We start from the raw sequence: 22,640 nt of genomic DNA, 5'->3' as shown, positions 1-22,640 counted from the left end.
TGAGCAAACGACGAAGACAACGAACCAAACAAGGGCCCATTGGGAAGAATGGAGACAAATTAGGCCACGCGTGAAGTTGATTTTTCGGACGAGGAACCGTTCGACGGCGAAGGAAAGAGCGTTGACTTTTGAGTCACAGGTGAACTGAAACGAAATTGCTCCACCGAAACCGTATCAGTAGCTATATAGCTATCCCAAGAACACAAACGAAGCGCATCGGTTTTATTGCCCATCATTGTCGTCGTCGTCGTCTTCGTTGGTGGCTTGCCGGTCTATGGCGGGACAGTTTTATCCTTTTTAAGGTTTCATTTTCTGTGTATCCGCCTTTTGGATCGGATACACATTCGTGTTGGAAGATTTGATGATTCGAGTTAGAAGAAGACCCTGTTGAAAGTCATTCCCAGGTTAATGGAATCAATTACCGGACAGGGAACGAGTGATCTGTTTATGATACTGAAGGATTCGTGCAACAGAGATGTATCGGATTTTATGGGCATTTGAAAAAGATAAGGCTGGATTATTTTTCTGATAATTGAAAAAATAACAGAATGATAACAAATCGTATGATTTTGGTAGGATTGTACATGTCAATGTTTGCTAATCCGTAATTGTTCGGGACTGTTGCATATCCTAGTAGATCTCATATTATTGAACAATAACGGTGCCAGCCAAGTCTTTCCAGTTTGTTTGGTATAGGAATGTTAGAGTGTAATGATTTTTGCTTCAAGAGATCGAGGATACCTCTGCATCTCCACAATCATCACGGGAAGGTTATTTATTATTGAGCCTAGATAGCCGTAGAGGTAAACGCGCAGCTATTCAGCAAGACAATGCTGAGGGTCGGAGGTTGAATCCCACCTATCAAGGATCTTTTCGTACGGGAAATTTTCGCGATTCCCAGGGCATAAAAGCATCTACGTACCTGCCACACGTTCTACACATGCGATAATGGTCAATTAGCAGAGAAAGCTCTTAAGTAAAAACGGTGGAAAACTAAGCTGAGAAGCAGGCTCTGTCCCAGTTAGAATGTAACGCCAAAAAGCAGAAGAGTTAAAACTAATTTTCCATTTTTGTCTCGCAGTGGAATTATATTGGTAGAACATTAAAGACTTAAATACTGTTCAATAGTCTTAAACGCAACAGTAGAGTTTCAAGACTTGAAGGACTCAAAAGAAGATGGTTAAATTTCTCTAATATTTTACTTATCACGTAACAATAGGATGAAAAAGGTACTACCATCACTTAGAGGATACATACAAGTTTTCCGTCTTATCTCTTATTCGGTTTGCGCAAAGGATTCGTTAAGTACAAACCCAAATTTTCTCCGCAGCGGGTAGTCTTCCACTTTTGTATTTTTAATTCAACCATCCCGATCTACCGATACTATAATGCATCGGCTTCGGATCTTCGGTCATTGATTTCTTTGCTTTTTTTGCTCCTTGCACCTTTTGTCATCGCCTTCGACAGACAAACACAGTTCCGAGAAAGAAACCCCGGAACAGCATGACTAATCATTCATTCGGTTACTGTCAATTTGTTTCGGGATTGTTTCTTTCTTGTTTGAATTGGGCAACATCAAACAGCCGGAGGACATGTCGATCAGGGTCATGTTTTTCGAGATTTGAACGTAGATTTTTTATGTTGCTGCTTTTTTCGCCAATTCACTGGATCCCATTGAGTACTAGATATCTATTTATAGTTGGTCAAATCAAATCCGATGCGAAATTGTTTTTACCAGATATTGATGAGAAAATATAACTGTAATTTTAAATTAGTCACACAAATCATCAATCTTCTATGATCTTTTAAGAAAGTAGATAGGAACGATTTTGTGATTGGATTTACGCCGCTTTCCATTCAAAAGAATACCCAAAAAAGTCACAAATGAACCTCACATTTTAAAGTCACATCTTCCTTTGGAAGAAAAATAAAGCCTCTGGACCAGAGATTACCTAGCCTCATCCAGTTGAATCCTCAGTTATGTGAAGCTCGAAAAACAAACAATATTTTCAGCCGCCAATTAGTGGCTACAGCATTCACTCTACCTTCCGACTTGTGCTTGCCCTTCCGCTTGATTTTTCAATATCACGTTTCATTAATTTCCTCCGTTTTCCCTTTGTTTTATGACTGGTGGTTGGTTTTCGTAAGACGACACTCATCATTCTCATCATCATCCTCATCATCATCATTCCCATCGTTGAGCCCATTAGCACTCGACCATAGCCGGTAGCTGCTTTTTGTACTCGTTGCAGCGATCAAGGGTTGCCAGACTTTTTTGAAGGGTAGTAGTTGCATTTCCGTTGCATATCAGTTTACTTTTCAGCAGAAGCATGAACAAAATAATAACCTACTTTTCCCACCAACAAAAAGAGTTCTGAAAAGTGATATTTTCCAGCACTATTACTTAACGGTGCTGAAAAGTAGTACTTTTCAGTTGGGTTTTGAGAGTTGACAAATTCATATCTATGCTTCCTTCGAACTGTACTGGATTTTTCAACGATTTAATCAACTAGCTTCCAAATGACGATCCAAATTCGACTCAGGTGAGGAGTTCTGTGTGAAATAATAGGATCGATGCTTTTAGAAAGAATCCAACTATAACGAAAATTTTGAAATTGCAAAAAATGTTGTATGCAGGTCAAAGTAACTAATTTGACGATAGATTAGATTTTTTTCATTTGAATCTACTGAATTAAGAATGGTTTGAAGTTCAAACTTTGAACTGCTGATTTCAATCATTTATCTCTTGTATAAAGCTCTTAATTTTCATTAAATATCATTTTATAGCAGTAGTGGTTCCCCACTGCTAGTGGGAAATCCGTGAGTGCAATTATTTTTGGACGGCATATAATTTATAATATAACGTTTGGCAAATAATAAACCTTGTTTTATTCTTTTACAAGACTGTGCAGCCAATAAATCCAACAATTAAGTCTTACAGTCGAGTCCCCGCCAGATTTTTTTTAGATTTTCGTCAGATTTCAGTAAAACCATTCGGAGCTTTTATCTCAAAATTATCAAAAAAACCTGGTCTGACTCCAATTTCTTGGTGAAGACAAAATCCTTGTGAAATGCTTGCAAGATTCTCGGTGGATACCAATCTGGCATAATATGAATTTCACCAGAAAATATTTTGGAAACAAATTCCTTTATTTATGTTAGATTTCTGTACTGTTTATATCTTGAATGGAATTTTGACTTTTACTGGTCTTTATGGTTGCATATTTCACCGAAGAGTGAAAAAGAGAGAACGATTGTTAAACATTATTTTTTTCACTAAAATAGTGTATATTTACAAAAAAAAAAACATATTTTTCAGTAAAATCCGTTTATACGTTACAGTAGTTCTTTTGATTTTGTGTATTTTCCGACACAAAAATATTTGGGGTCACTTTGACCCACTTTTCCCTTACGAAAAGTATAGTTCTGCCAAATGGGTTTCTTTTTGAACAGTAATAAACACATCTTGAAAAACTATAGATTATTATGAGATAGTTGACAAGCTTTAAATTGTGCTCATTGTAACTTTGGTTACCTGATTTAGCTCAAACACTACAACAAAAAATGTAGCAAATCATGGCTATAAATCCGGACACTTTTGAATCAAAATCCGAACAACTATGCTTCAACATGAAATTGTAAAATTGAACCATGCAAAGCTTTTCAAAATCAACTAAATATATCACACCTTTAATAACTAGTACAATGCATGTGTTCTGTATTCGTTTAAAAATACAGCAAGCAAAGTAAGCAATGTTTATGATTTAGTTGTTTGGACAGACATGTTTGTAGTTCAAACTGATTAATTCAATCAATCTATATTCAACGATGCACAGTATTGTTCTTATTACATATTACTCATGTGTTGATGAAGTTCAAAGTATTGTTTCAGATTTATTTGAAAATATGGCATCGAAATATACGATTCCGATACATTGTCAGGATTTGAAAACATTTGGCTCCAATTCCGGACAGTCTCTTTTTACTATTTTAAACTGTATTTGCAGCATATTTTTGCAATGTGGTGTCACTAAACTTTTAAACTCATTTCATTTATTTAGTTAACATCTACACAGATAACACTGAATCAACAATTTCACGCCACAATACTCGGTTCGTGGCCGCATCTCTCCATCCTCGGTTCTGCCCCACGCTCGCCAAATCGATACGCACTTGATCCGCCCACCTAGCTCGCTGCGCTCCACGCCTTCTTGTACCAACCGGATCCGAAGCGAACACCATCTTTGCAGGGTTGCTGTCCGGCATTCTTGCAACATGCCCTGCCCATCGTATCCTTCCAGCTTTGGCCACCTTCTGGATACTGGGTTCGCCGTAGAGTTGGGCGAGCTCGTGGTTCATCCTTCGCCGCCACACACCGTTCTCCTGCACACCGCCGAAGATCGTCCTAAGCACCCGACGTTCGAAGACTCCAAGTGCTTGCAGGTCCTCCTCGAGCATCGTCCACGTTTCATGCCCGTAGAGGATTACCGGCCTTATGAGCGTTTTGTACATGGTACATTTGGTGCGGGCGTGAATCTTTTTTGACCGCAGCTTCTTCTGGAGGCCATAGTAGGCCCGACTTCCACTGATGATGCGCCTCCGTATTTCACGGCTAACGTTATTGTCAGCCGTCAGCAAGGATCCAAGGTAGACGAACTCGTCGACCACCTCGAACGTATCCCCGTCTATCGTAACACTGCTACCTAGGCGAGCCCTGTCGCGCTCGGCCCCACCAGCTAGCATGTACTTTGTCTTGGCCGCATTCACCACCAGTCCAACTTTTGCTGCCTCGCGTTTCAGGCGGGTGTACAGGTCTGCCACCTTTTCAAATGTTCGGCCGACGATGTCCATATCATCCGCGAAGCAAACAAATTGACTGGATCTCGTAAAAATCGTACCCCGGCTGTTAAGCCCGGCTCTCCGCATAACACCTTCTAGCGCAATATTGAACAACAGGCACGAAAGTCCATCACCTTGTCGTAGTCCCCGGTGGGATCCAAACGAACTGGAGTGTTCGCCTGAAACCTTCACACAATTTTGCACACCTTCCATCGTCGCTCTTATCAGTCTCGTGAGCTTCCCGGGAAAGCTGTTCTCGTCCATGATTTTCCATAGCTCTACGCGGTCGATACTGTCGTATGCCGCCTTGAAATCGATGAAAAGGTGATGCGTTGGGACCTGGTATTCACGACATTTTTGGAGGATTTGCCGTACAGTAAAGATCTGGTCCGTTGTCGATCGGCCGTCAACGAAGCCGGCTTGATAACTTCCCACGAACTCGTTTACTACGGGTGACAAACGACGGAAGATGATCTGGGATAGTACTTTGTAGGCCGCATTTAGAATGGTGATCGCTCGAAAGTTCTCACAGTCTAACTTGTCGCCTTTCTTGTAGATGGGGCAGATTACCCCTTCCTTCCACTCCTCCGGTAGCTGTTCTGTTTCCCAGATTGTGCCTATCAGCCGGTGCAGACAAATGGCCAGCCTTTCCGGACCCATCTTTATGAGTTCAGCTCCGATACCATCCTTACCAGCAGCTTTATTGTTCTTGAGCTGGTGAATGGCATCCTTAACCTCCCTCAAAGTGGGGGCTGGTTGGTTTCCATCTTCCGCAGTACTGACGAAGGCATTTCCTCCGTTGTCCCGTCCTTCATTGCCTGTGCTCTCAGCACCATTCAGGTGCTCGTCGAAGTGCTGCTTCCACCTTTCGATCACCTCACGCTCGTCCGTCAGAATGCTCCCATCCTTATCCCTGCACATCTCGGCTCGCGGCACGAAGCCGTTGCGGGATGCGTTGAGCTTCTGATAGAACCTACGCGTTTCCTGAGACCGGCACAGCTGTTCCATCTCCTCGCACTCCGTCTCCTCCAGGCGGCGTTTTTTCTCCCGAAAGAGGCGGGTCTGCTGTTGCCGTTTCCGTTTATAGCGTTCCACGTTCTGCCGGGTCCCTTGCTGCAGCATGACCGCCCGCGCTGCATTCTTCTCCTCCAAAACCTTCTGGCACTCCTCGTCGAACCAATCGTTCCGTCGACTCCGTCCCACGTACCCGACGTTGCTCTCAGCTGCATCGTTGATGGCTGCTTTTACTGTTCTCCAGCAGTCCTCAAGAGGGGCTTCGTCCAGCTCACCCTCTTCCGGTAATGCAGCCTCGAGTTGCTGCGCGTATGCCGCTGCGACATCCGGTTGCTTGAGCCGCTCTAGGTCATACCGGGGCGGCCGTCGGTACCGTACGTTGTTAACGACGGAGAGTTTTGGGCGCAGTTTGACCATCACCAGATAGTGGTCAGAGTCGATGTTAGCGCCACGATAGGTCCTGACGTCGATAATGTCGGAGAAGTGCCGACCATCAATCAGAACGTGGTCGATTTGCGATTCTGTCTGCTGTGGTGATCTCCAGGTGTATCGGTACGGAAGGCTGTGCTGGAAGTAGGTGCTACGAATGGCCATATTCTTGGAGGCGGCAAAATCAATTAGTCGTAGGCCGTTTTCGTTCGTCAGCCGGTGGGCGCTGAACTTTCCAATCGTCGGTCTGAATTCCTCCTCCTGGCCAACCTGAGCGTTTAGATCTCCTATGATGATTTTGACGTCGTGGCTTGGGCAACTGTCGTACTCGCGTTCAAGCTGCGCGTAAAAAGCGTCTTTATCATCATCAGTGCTTCCGGAGTGAGGGCTGTGCACGTTTATTATGCTGAAGTTGAAGAACCGGCCTTTGATCCTCAACTTGCACATTCTCTCATTGATCGGCCACCACCCGATCACGCGCCTCTGCATATCACCCATCACTATAAAAGCTGTTCCCAGCTCATGTGTATTGCCGCAGCTCTGGTAGATGGTATGGTTACCTCTAAACGTTCGCACCATTGATCCCTTCCAACACACTTCCTGCAACGCTACGATGCCGAATCCACGGTCCTTCAGCACGTCGGCGAGTATGCGTGTGCTCCCGATGAAGTTGAGAGATTTACAGTTCCACGTACCGAGCTTCCAATCGCTAGTCCCTTTACGTCGCTGTGGTCTTCGCCGATTGTCCCGGTTCGTATTATCTCGTTGATTATTCGTTGCTTGATTTTTTTACGGCTGGCTTGCAGGGCCTGACACCAACCCCCTAGATTTCCGGAGGACCATTCCCCCTAAATGTTCGGAGGGCCATAGTGCGCAGTTTAGCTTAGAGTCCTTCTCTGGCACTCGGACGATGATCAGCCGCCCCTGACATGGGGAACAGACGCTGTTGTGAGCCGCTCCTAACATGGAGTACAGACGCTCAAGGTTTGCAGAAGCAAAAGCAAAAGCAAACCCCCCCTTCCCTGTCAGCATACGACCAAAGTTCCCACCGGGGGTTGGTTACCCGATCTTCCCTAAGGTTACTCGTACCCCGGCCAGTACCGCGAGGAGGTAGGGATAGGAGTTGCTGGGCAAGAGGCTAAGGACCGCACAAAGGGGTCTATTTTATTCCTTCAGGTACGCGAGGTACCAATGGTACGCCATGCCCAGCCATTTACCAACCAAACTTTTAAACTATAACTCTGTATATTATTATGTTACAATCACTATATAAAATCATATTTTTCATTGAATATAGTAGTATAAACGTTTTGGGTGTATTCGTCGACACTATCACCAAGATAAGTTCACCACGGAGAATAGAAGCTCGTCTGGAGCACCTTTTTTGTTTTTGTCAAGTAGCTGAATAATTCAGAATTATAAATGCGTGTAAAATGATCAATCATGTTTATAACAAGGAAAGAATTAAAATAAACATATTAACTTTCAACTATGCATTTTATTTGTAAATATTATCAGAGTGTCCGGATATTGGTACCGTCTGAACTTTGATTCATCACAGTACACCGCGAATGAAAGCTCTTGAATTGTCCTACAAAACTTCATATATTTAGTTTTTTGACCTAGTTCGGTTGACAAACAAATAAGTTGATTTGAAAAAAAAAACTAATTTTATTTAAAAACAGTTTTTTTTTTTTCGAATTGGAACATTTTTTTAAAACAAAATGCCATGTTCAATTTGAATTTCATAGAACGTTAAGTAATTATGCCAAACTTCATACAAATTCGTGCATTTTGACTATAGATATAGCAGTTTAATTGATTTTGTATAAAAAAAAATCATTAGTGGTCATTTTATACCACTTCCCCCAAAAATAAAAATCTGAAATTTTGTGAAAATATCTTCTTTTATATAGGAGAACATCTCCTGTAAATTTCAGCTCGATCGGAGAACATCAATACAACCTCTCTAGGCAAGAGGATTGCGGTACTCGCAAAATGGCTCAAGTTCAAGCAACACCCCGAAAAAATTTTCTTGAGGAATTTATTGCAAATGCATCCTAGAAGACATCCATTCCAGTGATACATCTCTCAGGCCTCTTAAATTCAGTTTAAGGAATAATACTAAGAGATAATTGATCAGAAGCTTCTCTTGAGATTCTTTTAACCATACTTCCCGAAAGTCCAATAGCAGTTCAACTAAAGATTTGATCATGAACTTCCCCTAACTTCTTGATAAATTCAAAATTGCTCGAGAATTTCTGTAGAAACTTTTCATGGTGGGATCGTAAAAAATATATAACATAAAATCCTTGGAAAATCTATGTATTATTGCTTAAAAAATATTCTGCATAAGGTCTTGGAAAAATTTCGGTATAGTGCTGAAAGAAATCAAGACAACATTCTTCGGATAATACCAGAAAGCAACTTCTGTTCAAATTACTGGATCAGTTTGCAAAAAAAGCTACCAATCAAAAAATGAGTAAAATTCCTGAGTAGGAATTCCTAAACAAATCCTGACGGTAATTCTTGGAAAATCCTTATCATCGGATACAATTTTGAAGTTTTTGTAACAGCCCTGAAATAGACCAACGATCTTCTTTGAGTTGTCTAGAAATCATGTTCAAAAAGATAATACTGTAAACACCCAAGGAATTATGTGAGATAGTTGTATAATTAGCGGTCAAACGTATTTCAATATTTCAAAACTATCCAAATATTTATAATATCTACAATTTCACAAAATACGAAAAATAATGGAAATTTTCAATGAAAAAACAGTCCACCAGGATCTGAAAAAAATGGTACTGTCCCGGTAAATAAGTTACGTATGGTCTGCTTATTTATACCATGACGCAATATTAAAAAGGAATGCTGCAAGAATGAAGGCATGAAGCTTCGGTAATGCCATAATCACGGATTCTAAAAGTAAAAAAAAAATCTCACATAAACAAACCAAAATATTTGCAATTTTCTGTTTTATCGAAAGATTTTGTATCTTTTTAATGCATTCGAATCCTCTGAGTAGAATCTCAATAGAGAAACAAAAAAAGTAGATTGGAGTACCTTTTACCTTTTAATTCGGCCCTAATTTCTTATCTTTGACAGATACGCATATTACGACTACCGCTTGTAGCCTTCTTCAGTGTCAGTTATTCGTATCCAGTGAAGAAGGCTACAGGTGGTAGTCGAAATACGCGTATCTGTCAAAGATGTGCAACTTGGGCGGAATCAAAAGGTAAGAGGTACTCCAATCTACTTATTTGTTTTGAAAAATGTTTATTTGAGCCTTTTACGAAAAGTGTCATTCTTATCAATGTTTTTTTTTCTTTTTTATGTAAAAATTAGTTGGCAAATCATATTAACCTCGACTGTAAAATGATCACACATAAGTTTCAAAAATACTAGAGTAATATTGGATTGATTGATGAGGAGTGCAAACATGCTCGATGTTAATCGATGCTGAAGATTAACGAAAAAATCGGTGCGAAATAAACATAGCATCACTTGGAATTTAATTGAAAATTCAGTTTTGTTTTGTTATTTGACCAAATATTAGTTTTGTATAGTTTGTGCTCGTATTGATGGAATAGGCAGCGTCAAAAAGAAAGTTTTTGGGCCTTTGTAGATTAATGAGATATTTTAAAAGACACTGACACGTTAATGCTTCCAGTGGGCATTTATGCCCTTTGAAGGAAGCACCACGCTAGACAACGGACTAGCATGCAACGCCCAGTGGCACAGTCGGGAAACATTCCTCACGAAAAGTTTACCGGCCTGAGGCGGGAATCGAACCCACACTCCCTAGCACGACACTAAGCGCACGGCTACGAAGCCCACAAGGGTTATGAAAATTTAATCTTTTGTCAATAAAATCAAAATTTTAGCAAATTTTTTGAATTAAACTAAATTTAAATAAATAATAGTCACTCCCGCTAATCAACAAAATGAAGGCCAGAACACTCAAACCCAATTTTGTACCAAAAATGTTTCATAATTTCACTCATTATTAATCCTTTATAATAGCTCTATGCTAGAGGGGACTTGAAACCCTGTCTATCAACAATTTCCTCAAGCATAATGTATGTCGTTCTTGTTAGTTTTAATTTTCTAGATGGGGCTTGAGATTTTCTAGGGGGAGCTTAGACCTCCCCACGTTTTTACGTCAATGGTAGTATGGGATTATTGAGAACAAACCCTATATACTCAACAAAAAAGGCATAGTTTTAAAGACTGGAACGCGCAAAAATTGTCGACGAAAAAATCGTATCTTTCAGTCAAAATGCATAATACATAAACCTCCTTATTTTCTTTCGGTAACCTTATTCATATATTTGAAGGAAAGAATGTTCGTTTATTATTTTGGTTTGCCAAATCCGACCTATCGTACCTTCAGTTTAACCCCTTCCATAAAATTTTGCACAGTGGTCTCATAAACCTAATTCGCCGCCAAACGCTAGTTTGATTTAATCTGCTGCACGTTTTCCATGGATTTATTAGTTTTTTTTTAAATTCCATGTGACCATTTATTTGAAAAAAAAAACTAACTGACAACGCTGCTAAAAAGTAGTCCATCTGAATCCATTCTTCGTTATATCATGTCGGTATATCGGTCCCTTCAACAATAGTGAGGCAAGCTGCATATCTCTTATGGCCACATTACTTTTGCCGTCATCACATGTTGTTTTTCTTCGGAAGTGTTTCCTTCGCCCCTGCCACCTACTACATACATGTTCCTGTCTCGCCTGACGATTCGTACCGTTTTATAGTTGTCGTAATTTATCTCACACCTCTTGGTCCGATTTCCTTCCCTTGGGTTACAACCAATACATGGGTCCCCCATCAAGGTTGTACGAAAACGGTAGCCAAATGAACAAGCATTTAAAGAAGGGGAACATTGTTTGTTTTATCAAGAAGTAGACAATGGAATAATTAGACATAAGCAATAGTTTACTTAAGTATCAAAAAGTTGAAAGGAATTGTAAAATTCTCGCGGAACATTACTAAAGGACCTATGTACAAATGAGAGATTCTCTCCTCTCTCGTTCTCTTTTGATTATAACAATACTAAAGATTTTGGGAAGTTTTTCACTATAGATCGAAAGTCAATTTCCTTGACTAGCGTTTCATACAAAAAAAGCAACAGAAGAGATTAATGTGACTCAGTTATTAATGAAAGAGAAAGTAAACAAAGAGAGCCTCTCAATGTTAGATAGGTCCTTTAGTAATGTTACGCGAGAATTTATTGCTATTCATAAAATTTCAAGTGTAGTTTTCAATTTTCTAATTTTTGATATCGTAATGCTTATTTTCAGTTCTTTTTTGTATTTATTTTTAAATTTTTAATGCTAACTTTCGACTTTGTTTTACATATTTTTAAGCAACAAACATATTCTTGAATGTTGTTTTGTAATTTGTTATTGTTATGTTGTACTAAATTATTGCTGATTTCGATTATTTTTATTCTCTGGTTCTTGAAAAAACTAGTTATGGCTATCCATTTCCTAGAGCCCTATAGTATTTTCCCCGCATGAAACCAACAACTATCCATCTAAGAGGAAAGAAGTGCTAATACACAATCCAATCCAATCCCGCTTCACTCGTTTGCTCCATTCATTCGATAGTGTTACATGTTTGATGTACTCGTTGCTTACCTTTTCCATTTGGAAGACGTTCCTTTTTATGATTAGCAGACGGATTGTGTATGCTGTATCCTCTCATGGCTCAGTGATCAGATGTGAGAGAATTAGAACCAGAGCGAGAAGGTTGTAAAGTTCTCACTCTTGTCTCCCTCGCCAAATAGTTTTGTTCTCTTACTCGTACGAGCATAGTTGCTTTCAGATTCGATGTTGTAATCCCACTTGACGTGTATGAGTAATTCACTGTATATTACTGAATCTTGCTTACAATTTTAATATCAAATTCTCACCATAAAAGGTTTGAATCGTCGAAAGTGCCCATAGAACACTGAGCTGCGGAATAGGCTCTGTTCCATTCGGAACGTAACGCCAGAGAGAAGAATACCTTGATTTGGTTAATTAATGATGAATCGTTTCTCTTGATTTGAGTCCTCCATAATCATACGCCTCATTATACTGATAATTCGCTAACCGAAGCGAACTTGTGCCATAAACAACCTTTCGTATGACAACCAAGCCAATCTTAGTAATTCTGTTTCGGGGACACAATCACTGTCTTTTGTGTGATTGGTACTTTATATAAGTAGACTGTTACATCATGTATTTCATAGTTACTAGCATTACTGACATTTTCTTATTTTCTTTTCTCTTTGTAGGTAAGTTTGTTCGAGTATTCAGAAAACGAGTGCAGATTATGGCAGTTGGAAGAAAATATGCATTTAATTCCAATATCAGTTTTTCAAATCCAACTTATTGGATTTTTCAGGTAATTCAAAGGAAATATTTCAGTGACCACGAAAAATCCCATGTCGATACTAGAACCTTTCAGTACAAATAAGAGAGCACATCAAGCAACCTGCTCTGTTCCGTTCTCCATCGCAACTCTAATTGCGCTCTGCTGCTAGCCAGCTGTGCGGTACGGGTACCTGTTTTGGTACTGCTTCTTCTATCATCATTATTTTACATATTGCTGTGAGCTGCCCAAAGGGATGACATCATAGTTTTTCAATATGGTATTTGACAGGTCTTGTTGTGCCTTCTTATCGGGAGCATAAATTTATACTCCAGTTGCAATTCTCACGCACACTTATATAATTGTTGAATGTTTACCTTCCGTATGAGTGAAAATGGGACAAAATGCGCCAAACAAGACAAAAACTGCGCAAAGCTGGTATGTGAGAATGTGCATTGCAAGTCTTCGGTTTTCTTATAAGTGGTTTTATCCGCGTTAGCAATGGCATTTAGCCATCGATCCCTCGCATCGGTTTGTGTTGGAAACTTATGATGCGAAATGTTATCATCGTGATAATTGTTCTTCTGATTATGAAAATCGACACCGCAAGAAGGAAAACAACACTTCATTGTGCTTTTCACGATAATAGAAATGAAACTTACTTTGGAATGGAAATAATAACGAACAATATACGTAGATTTTGTGTGCCTAGGTTCATTTTCCCACATTCACACCAGCTGCATTGCTTATAGCGTAATAGTATTGGTGAGCACTGCTTGCGTTCGATAAGAGGCAACAAAATATGGCCATCATGCCGGCCCCCTGGAGCTGCCGTCATCGACCTCCTCTCCTACCAACAGAACACACACACACAGACAGACCCGAGATTGCAAAACAGCTGTGAGTGACGGACGAACCTGAAACCGAACTAAGCTCAAAAGATACGTCTTCTCTGCCTACTTTCATGCTAATGTTATTGATTTTCCAAACAAAACCGTTTCCTCTCTCGTTTTTCCTTTGCTCGCTCTCGCATTTTCACGCGCGCGATTCCCACACGTTCAGTACATTTCACACAAAGTTGGACTTTCCGCAAGACTGCCTTGTTTTGGGCAACTTCAAAATGGATTCAGTCCAAATTTTTGTCCCTCGTTTTGTCTTGTGTTTGAAAAATTGAAAATGAATTATGAGCTAAGCTCATATATTTTTACATATTTGGATTTACGGAAAAAAATCGATTATTAACGTGTAGTAATAATAAACCGTTACTCAATGAGCAAGAAATCAAATTGATTGATTTGAATACTGAGAAATACGAATTGAAAATGTAGTGAACAATATTGTATGCCGATCTTAGAATTGGTCCTTTTGAATTGTTACGCGAGGTATCCGCTTGCGAAACAGATTAATTTTGTATTAAATTTAGTTTAATTTTGGACCCAGAAAGGTAAGAAACGTTTTTTCAGAGTATTTTTGATAGTATAATTTAAAGTAATGATCCGTTATAACTTCGTTTTTCTACATCACATTGTTGTGAATTTATAATAAGACATTACCCTTTACCACTTAGATGCAAATAAAGCTAAAGTAAACATAGTAAAAATGGTTCAGTGCCACATTTTCTAGCTTGTTTTTGTGAGATAACATATCATTACTTATGTTGGCAAAATGGTCTAGTACATCGTTATCAAACTTCTGTCTTTATTTCAGACCATGTGCTATCTTTACTTAGTAGAATTTATGTGCCAATCATATCCTTTTTATTTTTTTAAAACCAAACAGTGGCGCATTGCTTGAAGTTCAAACACCTAGTTTCTCTTGGATTGTATATATTCTAGTCCAGGATTTAGCTAGAATCAACCAACGACTGGTTCATTGTTGATCGATTCCTCGAAAACCAATATGGCAATCGCTGATAAGAAGCTCTTCATGTGGTCTAACTCTGTTGAACAGTGCGTGACAGTGCTTTGAACCAGTGGTGGAAATGTTCTCATCACGAAGCACTTCACTAGTGTAAAACAATGCAAAACAAAAAATGACAGATTTGTGAACTAGCTTGGTGTGAGTAAATTCGCATCCGCCTGCTCGTGAAGACATTCCAAAAGAGATAGCAAAAAGTTCGCGAGCACTTAACCATGAGTAACCGAACAAGGTGTGATTTATAATGTTTATGACTACACTTCGTATCCACTCTGGATCAAGTAACAGACACTGAAAGATGCTACAAGTGGTAGTCGAAATACGCGTATCTGTCAAAGATAAGCCATTAGAGCGAAATTAGAAGGTTCAAGGTACTCCAATCAACTTTTTTGTTTTTCTACTGGTTTGTAGTCAGAAACCCAAACCCAAAAACCAAAAATCTCGGAGGAAAACGACTTTTTTCATAAGCGTGAATTGATTCCGAACAGCTCCGAACACGTTCACAAATGACTTTAGCTTCGTTTACTCGCGAGCACGACAGTTGCGAGTAAATCAGCACTCCGATGCTCAAAATACAAGAACATATCAATTCTCAAAGAATATGAACAAAGATCTCGTGAAGTTTTTAGATAGATTTCACCAGATTTTCATGCATGAAACCTCCTGGAGCTCTTGTAGAGATGTCTTCGGAATTTTTTCAAGTACAGTAATGTCCCGATTTTGTCAGCCTCATGCTGTATTTAGGGCTGACAAAATCGGGAAAGAGCTAAAATCGGGGGAAAAAAATTCGACTGCTGTCAAGTTTCATTTTAACTTAAAGACTTAGTTTAATGATTTTGGTCATATAAACATTTTTTTTACTAGCATTTTCTATGTACCGTAATCCAAGGTAACATTGCTCAGTTTCTTGGATAATTACACCCGATTCTGTTTTTGCACGTTTTTTTTTACACGGCCGTCCAAAAAAAGTTTCCATACATTTTTTTCCGCCAAAACCTTATTTTTGCATGAAACGTCGAGGACTGGTGTTACTTTTTTTACACGGTTTTTGAAATTTTGAACCCCCGGGTGTATTCGGGTGTATTAAATATTTCAAATTTTGAAATTTCGGTCTACAGATGATTGTATAGACTTAGTTAATGTCATAATTGACTTTATGCATCCAATATTGCCAGTATAGAAGTGTTTAGTCTGATTAAAAGAAATATAAATTTTAGGTTGACAAAATCGGGCAAAAAAGGATGCTGAAATCGGGGGAAGACAAAATTGGGTCAAAAAGGATCTGAAATCGGGGGTAGTTAAAAGCGGAGGTAGACAAAATCGGGGGCTGACAAAATCGGGTCATTAGTGTGTTCTTAGCATTAATATTGAAGAATTTGTGGAAAACTTTTCCCAAATAATTTCTTGCAGATAATAAGCAGAAATCACAAAACAACACTGTAGGATTCATCGATGAGCTCCTAGAATTGTATGAAGAGATTCCGAATCTACCATTGAAAGAATTCCTTCCCTAACATCTGGTGGCAAGGGTATCTAGAACACCATGCAGGTTTTTTCAGAAATTTCTCAAAACATCATTAATTATGATTTTGTATGAAATCTTGCCAAAATTTTGAAAGAATTCAATGTAAACTCCAGAACAAACATTTGTGTAAGAATCATTGCAGCGAATGATTGTGACGCAAGAAATTCCTAAGCATCTCTTCTACTTCTTCTGGAATTCCTATTTAGATTTTTTGAGAAAAGAGCAATAGATGACGGTTTCAACCGGATTTCAACCAACATTTGCTTCTACGATCCCTGAGAGAGTTTTCTCCAGTATTTTTTGCGATTGAAATATTACCAAAGAATCCTCAAGCAATCCAACGCTGAAGTCCACAGTATTTTTAGTGCCGCTGAAAATAAAAATTCTCCCTGGATTACCTCCAGCGATTTTCTCCAGACATTCTTCCAGTCTTCGCTAGTTTCTTTAGTTGTTATTCCAGAGCTCTTCCAAAAACGCCTACATACAGGAATTCTTCCAGGAAAACTGTGTGGTTTATTCAAGTTAGTAATCATAAGTTATTCTTTTATGTTTTTATTTTTCAGAAAATTCTACAAAAAGAATTCTTGAAGAGATTCTACCAGAAATTGCTCCAGGAATACCTTCAGCGATTAATTTGAGGCATGTTTTAGAAGATTTTCAATAGATTCACGAAGGAATTTAAATTAGGAATAGTTCCTTCCCGATTGCAGACCCGATTAGAAAAAAAAAATAAAATTATGCGCAAAGGAGGTAGTCACATTATATACAAAGATTTTAAGCAATTTCACAAAAATCCTTCAAAATTTTATTAAAAAAATTCATCCGGTAATGTCCCAGAAATTATTTTGGTTATTCTTCCGAATACTTTTTTACAAAATTGTTCAATTATTCGTTTCGTTTAGTAGTTTTTCCATTAATTACTTAGCGAATCTGTTCACACTTTCTCATGATTCCAAAAGTTCTTTCAGAGACCCTAGCAAGAGTCAGCAAGGTATTTCTTCAAGGTATATTTCTTCAGGAATTTCATCAGTTGTAACAGAACTCTCTCGAACATGCACCCCGAATTTATGGAGGAATATTTCTAACAATTTCTGAAACGATCCTTTGCAATTTCTGAAGGTTGAGGTATCCCTAGATACATTCTTGGAGAAATTTCTAAAGATTTTTCTACAGATTTGCTGTAAATTTTTGGGAGGAATCTTTGGTTTATTTCCTATGAGAAAGTGGTTGAAATCTCAAAAAAAAATCCTTAAAGAGTATTTTGAAGGAAAATCTGAAGAAGCTCGTGAAAGATACACTGCAGACTGGGTCACAAACAATTTAGCAATTTGCATTTTTCGGAATTGGTGTCATCGGAGTCCATTCTAGGGTATACATTTTTTAATGATGATAAAAGTTAATTGGAAATTTCGCTGCACCTGTGGTTTAGCGATTCAAACGTGTTTATTTATTGCGTCCTCAAGTTTTTGACGAATTACATTCATAATGAGTCGAAATTATTTGTACCCGATTATCTTCGCTTTGATCAAAGTTTTACATACTTTTTGGGTATGATAGGATTGGTGTTTTCCATAGATAAATCGATCAACTTACAGGGTAAAGGTTAATTAAAAAGGAATTTGGGGTATTTTTTCCGACTTGACCCAGTGACCCACCGGAATAACTCCAAGCCAGAGGGGATTTCCATAAATTCCAATGATAATTGAAAACCTTGACATCCAAATGATTTCATTCGAACTTAAATTAAGGCAATCTGTCAAGAATTGCCAAAATGACAGCATTTCACTCTCATTTTCTTTTCCAGCGACTCCACCAGAAATTCGTTTAGAATTTTTAAAGAGATTGTTCAATGAATCCATCTCAAGAAATTACTACAGAGATTTCATCAAAAATTCTTTCATGAATTCCTCCTATTTAAAATCTTAGGGTGATTTTATTAGTGATTTCCCTAGAACTCGTCCACAGATTCCTCCAGAAAATCCTCCAGGGATTACTTTAAAAGTTCTTCCAGGTATATATTTAGGTATTTTTCTAGTGATTTCTTCTGTAATTGGCTCTCCAGATTTTTACATATTCTGATTCTACGTTAAAAATTGAACCGTGAATCCAAAGTTTCATAATGTTCCTTCTCTGGAACTATTTTTAAAACACGTTTGTAGTTAGTATAGGTTTGAGCCACCCCTTGGCAAATTTTACTACGAAACGAACTGCAATTATGAAAATTGAAACGTCATTGTAAACTTCATTCACCATTTTGACAATATAAAAAAAAAAATGATGTGGAAGCGTAATAAAATTGTGTTAAACTTAGAAAAATGTGCTCTTCCGATAAAGCTACAAACAGCTATAACCTTTTCATCGCGAAACAATCCTCCAAAGGTTTCTCAAGAAATTGCTCTTGGAGGCACTCAGAGAAATGCTTTGTTCAATCCTATATTTAGTTATTGAATCACTGGATGAATGATCTTTCGGAATTTTGTAAAAGCTTCCTGATGGAATACCTAGAATAGAGTTAAGAAGAATTTCTAGTTTATCCCTTCGCGTAATTCCTGGTAGATTGATGGTTTTCAGAAAAAAAAATCTTGCGGGCCGTTTGGTTTCTTTTTTAAATTTCCTGGAGGAATTTCTGATAACTCTGAATAGATTCTAAAGCTATCATTACACACTTTGCCAAGTGTGCAAATATTGGGCTATTTGACATTTCAGACGTTTGGCCAATGTTTGCCGTTTGGTCACTGTTTGTCAAAAGTCAGTACACGATGGACAAACATCTGACAAACTCATATTTGTCCATGTTTGCCACTCGAGAACTGAACGGAGTTGCAAAGTTGACCTAATAAAATTTGTCTTGGCATACTTTTGTAATATATATTTCCTCGTACCTTCAAGTATTGACTATTACAAAGTTAGACAAATATTTGCACATCAATGTTTTTGCAACTATATTTGGTCAGTACACATATGACAAATAAATTTGTCAAAATTGGTAAATATTTGCACATTTGGCAAAGTGTATACTGATAGCTTAAGAAAAGTAATTCTTGTAAAACCTTAGAAGTATTTTCTAGTAAAACCTCTGACAAAACTCTGGTAGATTTTTCTGTTGGAATTGGCGAAATTCTAGTGAAATTCTGGTGATATTCCCTCTGTTATCCCTTACGTTATCGTTATGGGATCCTTAGAGATGTTCTCTCGCGGAATCCTTGCAAGATATTTTCCAGAATGTTTTGGAAGAACTTCTGGAGGATTTTTAACTCCTTGTAAAATTACCGGAAAAATATTGGTGAAGTTTCTGAAAGAATTTATAGTGGAGTCCTTATGAGAATATCAGCTGAAATGCTTGGAAGTTTTCCTAATAGAAATCCTGGAGAATTACGTGATGGAAAATCCTTACGGAATTCCAAGATTAATTCTTTGAGGAGTTTTGGCATTCATCCGTTGATTAATTCCGGGAGAATTCCCTTGAGGAAACTCTTCATAGAATTCCTGCACCAAAAAGTAAAAATTTCTCTGAAGAAACTTTTTATGGAAACCCTGGAGGAATTCTAAATAAAATCCCATCAGGAACTCCTGATGGAATCCCTAGATGAATTTCTGATGAAATACTTAGCAGAACTCTTGATGGAATCCCTAGAGGAACTTCCGAGAGAATCCATAGAGGAACTTCCGATGATATCCCTAGAGGATCTTCCGTAGGAATCCCTATAGGAACTTTTGATAGATTCCCTAGAGGAAATCCCAATGGAAACCCTGAAGGAACTCCTGGTGGAATCCTTTGTGGAATTCAAGATAAAATCTTTAGAAGTACTCCTGACGGAATTCCTGGGCGAACTCGTGTTTAAATCCCTAGAATAACTCCTAGTCCCTAGAGGAGCTTCTGATGGAATCCCTGTAGTAAATTTTGTAGGAGTTCCTGGGGGAGGAATTTCTGGTGGAATCTTTACAGTTATTTTGGTAGCATCCCTGGTAGAGCTATTGAAGGGTTCCATAGAGAAACTCCTGATGGAATCTCGTTAGGAATTCCAGGTGAACTTTAGGAAAGAATTTCTGAAGCAATCCTCACAGGAATTTCTAGTTAAATCATACAGAAAATTTTAGTTAATATTCCTGCAGCATTACCTGGAGGAGTTCCTGGTAAAGTTAATGATGGAATACTTGTAGGAATTTCTGGTACAATCCCTGGAGGAATTCCTAGTTGAACTTTTGATGACATAACGGGTAGAACTGCTGGTGGATTTGTCAAAGAAATATGAAAAAGATTGTGGGAAAACGCTAGTAAAATATATAGAAACAACTCAAGAGCGCACATTTGATAGATCACCATGGCGTCGACGCTGCGTAAATTCACGCATTACGACTCGCCACTCTTCTACATCGGCAGTTCATGGGACGCCGTAATAAAGAAATAAAAAAAGGGAAGAAGCGGTAAAACCATACGCAAAAACAATATTATATTTTCTATCATGTCGTGACATCAGTTAACAAAATTATAATAAAAAAATGTTAAAGTTTACAGGAAATTAGTTTTTTATACTTTTTTATGTTAAAATCGTAGAGTGCTTCGTTTTGAACTTGAATAATTTGCGTATGTTGTAGAACAAGATGCTCTGGAGTAATTGTTTATTTCTCAAACTAGATGAATTTAAAAAAAATCTGACGAAATATCTGATTCTTATTTCTTCTAACTTATTTTGTGATGTACAGTAGATCAACAATGATTTTGAGTAGATCTACTGTTATTCATAAATTGAGTTTTAGGATTTTCGGTGTATGCAATATAAAAGTCGTTTCAGGCGTGTAAGTTAATTTTCTACGAAGAAAAATTGTTAAGATATTTTGAGCGTGTATGAATTACTCATCGGCGAGAACACTCACGAAAGTTGCTCATTTCTCCGATATATTGGGCCCTTTCCTTGTGTATACGAAGATCCCCAACTGGGCTCTCTTCTTTAGCGAAATTCTGAATGTTTTTGTTTTTGCTCTATTGCTGAACCTGTTTCTTCCTTTCGCTTCCGAATGGCTTTTGGAATCCGACTTTTGGTGTTGAACCTTTTGTTGCTTTTAGAGCGGCCTACTGCATCTTTGAGGGCAGCTCAGCGCCCGAAGAGAGAAGACGAGAGAGCGCGTGGCCAACTTGGATGTCAGTCAGTTCCGTATGGTTCAGCTTGGATACCAACCACGTTCTCTCGCGCCAGTCGCGACGCTACAACCATCAGCTCTTCAGTTTGCGGTCAGCCTCTGTCGGGTTTGGTAGGCAGACAGATTTTTACGAGACTATTGAGACGAAGAGAACTCTGGCGCGGTCGTGTGTCGCGTTCGAAACGAGGAAACCGTTCCGTTTGCATATTGTTTTATTCTTGTGCCGTGTGCGGCTGTATGTTTGTGTTTGACAGTGGTTTTTAGCGCAGGTTGAAGTTATTCTTTTTCATTTCGCTGAGGGACGGAAACGGGTTTTTGCGCGATTTGTGTTCAATGCTGCGGTATTTTACCGAGCAGGCTCTAATGTCGTACGTCGTACTAGAATAAGAAGAAGCGTGCAGTTCTATTACAATTCGTGTGAACGACGCGACAGCGTAGCCAATGGGAAGAGTGGAAAATTTTCGGATGAATCGCGAAAGTTGCCGATGACCGATGCGATGCGCGAGGTTGTCATGGTAGCCCGGAGAGTGTTTGATTGCGATTTTCACTTTTCGATCGCAGTAGCCGCCGCCTGGTGAAGGCCGATGCGATTTTTTTAGAAGAAGCGATCAATCGCGCGAAAGCGAGATGAAGAGAGATAATTAGAAAAAGAAAAGATCGCGCCTATTGTTTTGACCGAATGTTGCCGAGTCAGCAGCCGCGGTTTGTGGAAATGCAATTCAATCGCCGAGAGCGCAGTGAGGCAAGAAGAAACGTTATGCAAATCAGTTGATCTCTCGCCGTGAGTGAGTGAATGGTGGAGAGGCTGAGAGTGGCTGAGGGGTGTTACGTATGCGTTGATTGGTAAACAATCGAGCACGCATACAATTGCAAAAGCGCCGCAACAACAATAGGTGGATAAGTGTCGGTAATCGCATGGGAGGAGGATGCTGCATACGATTCGGTTGACTTGTGAAAAGGCAGTGTGCAATAAGTGACAATAGTGTGAGGGTTTCAAGAAGTGGTAATGCTGATGCGATTGTTATGGTCCAGCACGCCGTTGAAGATAGAGCGAATTATCGATAAAACACAATAAGCTCTGAGGAATACGCGAGGAGTAGGCGAGAAGCTTGTGTGGTACTTTGGGAGTTATCCGAAGAGAAGATCTCATGCCAGATCAGATCAGAGTTCAACCAGGTGAAACCGAACCGTAGACGTCGGGACAGACAATTGGGAAATCTGCGGTTCGTATTGGACTTTTGGATATATTGTTGTGACCCAGCTGGTAGGTTTATTACACATTCACACAACGTTTTACAACGTTTTCGGATAAAGGCAGACAAGCATGGTACCAGTAGTAACGGCGTGCCAGAATGCAAATGGATCAGCACACATCGTACTTTCATAAGCTCATTCTTTCTGCTGA

General features: G+C 39.0%; 1 protein-coding gene across 3 annotated transcripts in view; it reads left to right on the top strand.

Moving 5' to 3' along the window:
• LOC5569782 (MOB kinase activator-like 2) overlaps nucleotides 1–22,640 on the top strand; it is a 521,979-nt gene that overhangs the window by 177,569 nt on the left and 321,770 nt on the right. The window contains exon 1 of one of the 3 annotated variants that reach the window (XM_021855722.1): nucleotides 21,305–22,499. The exons of the other annotated variants lie outside the window; for them this stretch is intronic. The gene's annotated coding sequence lies outside the window, so the exon portion shown is untranslated. Of the gene's footprint in view, nucleotides 1–21,304; nucleotides 22,500–22,640 lie in introns of those variants that run through there. 3 annotated transcript variants of the gene reach the window in all.

This window comes from Aedes aegypti, chromosome 3, assembly GCF_002204515.2.
Source record: "Aedes aegypti strain LVP_AGWG chromosome 3, AaegL5.0 Primary Assembly, whole genome shotgun sequence".
Taxonomy (NCBI): Eukaryota; Metazoa; Arthropoda; class Insecta; order Diptera; family Culicidae; genus Aedes; species Aedes aegypti.
The sequence above is the reverse complement of the archived record's forward strand: the minus strand, read 5'-3'. Positions and strand labels throughout refer to the sequence as shown.